This window comes from Saccopteryx bilineata, chromosome 2 (assembly GCF_036850765.1).
Source record: "Saccopteryx bilineata isolate mSacBil1 chromosome 2, mSacBil1_pri_phased_curated, whole genome shotgun sequence".
NCBI classification, from domain to species: domain Eukaryota; kingdom Metazoa; phylum Chordata; class Mammalia; order Chiroptera; family Emballonuridae; genus Saccopteryx; species Saccopteryx bilineata.
The window spans coordinates 376,499,764-376,502,977 of NC_089491.1; the positions used below are offsets into that span (position 1 = coordinate 376,499,764).

The following is a 3,214-nucleotide window of genomic DNA, read 5'->3' on the forward strand; positions in this document are numbered from 1 at the left end:
ATAAAAAAGTTATTGCTAAAGTAGATATCAGGCAAACAGAAGAGTGCTTTAGAAATCCAGTTGCCTTGGTGTTTATTTAAACTAAGAGAAAAAGGTCATACTCTTCTCACACAATACATATTTGGTTCTTTTTTTAAAATTAATTTTAATGGGGTGACATTGATCAATCAGGGTACATAGATTCAGAGAAAACATCTCCAGATTATTTTGACATTTGATTATGTTACATACCCATCACCCAAAGTCAAATTGTCTTCTGTCACCTTCTATCTGGTTTTCTTTGTGTCCCTCCCCTCCCCCCACTCTCTCTATCTCCTCCCCACCCCTGTAACCACCACACTCTTGTCCATGTCCCTGAGTCTCATTTTTATGTCCCACCTATGTATGGAATCATATAATTCTTAATATTTGGTTCTTTAAAAAAATACAATTGTAACAAATAACAGAAAGAATTAAGGAGTATTGCATTTGCAATCCATACAAAACATCAACATTTTGAATTGTACATAATTTAAAGAAATGTTTCAAACACTTTTAGAAATATTGTTGTAGTCAATACATAGTGGCATGCCTTAGATGAGCACAGGAATGCAGTTTAGAAAAGAAAAAAAAATTATACTGGAAATACTCAATTTCTTCAGAATCACTAAGCAAGAAAAATGACATTGAACTGCCATACTGATTTTATATAACTTCTATATAGTACCTTGACTTAAAACCAAAGGCAAAAGTTAAGATTCTCATCTATTTTTGGTAAACAACTACATGGTAAACTTGGATGACTTTTCCCCTAGATTTTACCTGGGATTGGCTTTTTTTTTTTAAGAGAAAGAGAGAGAGACTGAGAGAGGAGAGAGGGACAGACAGGGACAGACAGACAGGAAGGGAAAGATGAGAAGCATCAACTTTATTATTGCAGCACTTTCGTTGTTCATTGATTGCTTTCTCATATGTGCCTTGACCAGTAGACTCCAGCTGAGCCAGTGATCCCTTGCTCAAGCCAGTGACCTTTGGGCTCAAGCCAGTGACAATGAGGTTATGTCAGTGATCCCATGCTCAAGCCAGTAACCCCACGCTCAAACTGGTGAGCTCAGGGTTTCGAACCTGGGTCCTCAGTGTCCCAGGTCTACACTCTATCCACTGTGCCACTGCCTAGTCAAGAGGTAGTGGCCTTTAAAATGTTTTTATTTAAAATAGGGAAGATTTGGCACTTTTATACTGATGTCACCAATATTAATATTCCTTGGAATCTCAGGAAGTTTCATATTCTTTCCAGTTGTTACAGCTCAGGCTGGAGCTCCTGCTAAGCCAGCCTCAGATGTCTCTAGTTTATTTTGTGCATCAGTTTTTGTAACAATTTCATTCATGTTGGTCTCCAATGCCATTTCTCCATCACCATTTCTACAAGAATATTGTGAACCTTGTGTACATGGAAAATTACAACCAGTTCACAGACATTTTCAAAACACTTGTCTAATGTTTCTACAAACACTTGAATTAGACCTAAAATGCCATGTTCACTTTCTGAAGAATCCACACAGAAGACAAAATATAACGTGATGTCTATAAATCAGTTTGTTTTCAGATCCTCTGATTAATAACCTTCCTTCTAGGAAATTAAAAACGTTTTCATCTCTGTTAGATACTAAATAGAATGTCTCCCTGATGATTTGTTGTTGTGTGTCTTCACTGTAAGGCTGGTAGACCTTAGAGAGCCACAGCTTCCAGTGGTCATTAAAGATGAGGATTGCCTTGATCATGGCTGAGCCCAGCAGACCTGGTGCTTGCTAGAGGACAGGGCAGGGATAGGAGTGTGATCCTTGCCTGAGGATCTTGCCAGTGCTCCTTCCCCACCTCCCACACCTGTGCCTGAGTTTTAAATATGTCTGAAAATGTCTTGGTTTTACATGTACATTTGAGTGATAGCTTCACTGGGTATAGAAGTCTAGGTTACACATAATTTTCTCTTGGAATTTTCAAGACATTTCTCCCTTGTCTCTTAGTTTTCAGTATTGCTTTTAAGAAGTCTGATGATACCAGTTTGATTCATGATCCTTTGTGGATGGTTTTGGATCCTCTCTTTACCTCCAGTATTTTGAATATTTTAGATTATATGCTTTGGTCCAAAGACTTTGGTTTTTTTCCCTCCATTTATTATTCTAGGACACTTAATGAGATATATCAATTCAGAGACTCTGTCCTTCATTCTTAGAAACTTTCTCTTTTATCCTTTCTTTTGTTTCCCTCTCAACTCCTTTTAGTCATACAATAGATATCCTAGATTGATACTGTCATTTTATTTTCCAACTTTAATAATTTTTTATTGTGATTTTAAAGAGTTTATAATGTTTATCTTCTGATTTCGTTATTGATTTTAAATTTTTTCCAATCTTGTTTTTAATTCTAAGAACTCTATCTTATTCTCCCAATGTTTTTATAGCCCTTTATACTTGTTCTGTGGATAAAATATCTTCATTATAGTAGTACCTTGACACATGAGCACTTTAAATCACAAGCAATTTGAGAGACGAGCAGTCACTAGCGGGATTTTTTGCTTTAGTTCACGAGCAAATATTTGAATCACGGGCTTCCGCCACCCTCCACTAGATAGCCTGCCAAATGTTCTGAAAGGAAGGAAGAAACAAACTTCCATGGAAATGTTTTTGTTGAAACGTCCTCTAAGTGAAAGTGAGGAAAGTGTGGCAAAAATATCAAAAGTCAGTGAAGAAAATGATGACTGTTGGGCAAATGAGTTTGTAAAATTTGTATTTTCTGAATTTGCTCACTTTTATTGTTAAATATGGCGCTGGGCAGCTGTCTGTGAAATTGTGAAATTGCTAATTATCTTCCTACTTGGGAAGGGCCATTGTTATGGCCCTTCACCCCCTCCATCAGCATCTTCACCTGACCTTGAAGGTAAATACACTCCATAAACCAGTTTATTTCTTTACATTCTCTCTTATTGTGTGTGTGTGTGTGTATTTGTTATTTATAAAGTACATTTTCTTATTTAAAAGCATATAAAACAAAAAATTCATGTGGTTTTTGGGGGCTGGAACAGATTAATTGCATTCCCATTCCCATTAATTTAAATGGGGAAATTCTATTTGACACATGAGCAAATTGAGTCATGAGCTCGGCTATGAAATGAAATAAACTCATGTGTCAAGGTACCACTGTATTATTATTATTATTATTATTATTATCATTATTA

At 36.2% G+C, this 3,214-nt stretch overlaps 1 pseudogene; it reads right to left on the reverse strand.

The window, feature by feature from the left end:
• Positions 1-1,184: 1,184 nt before the first annotated feature.
• On the reverse strand, positions 1,185-1,760 carry LOC136323622 (AP-3 complex subunit sigma-1-like; annotated as a pseudogene).
• Between the last annotated feature and the right edge of the window lie 1,454 nt (positions 1,761-3,214).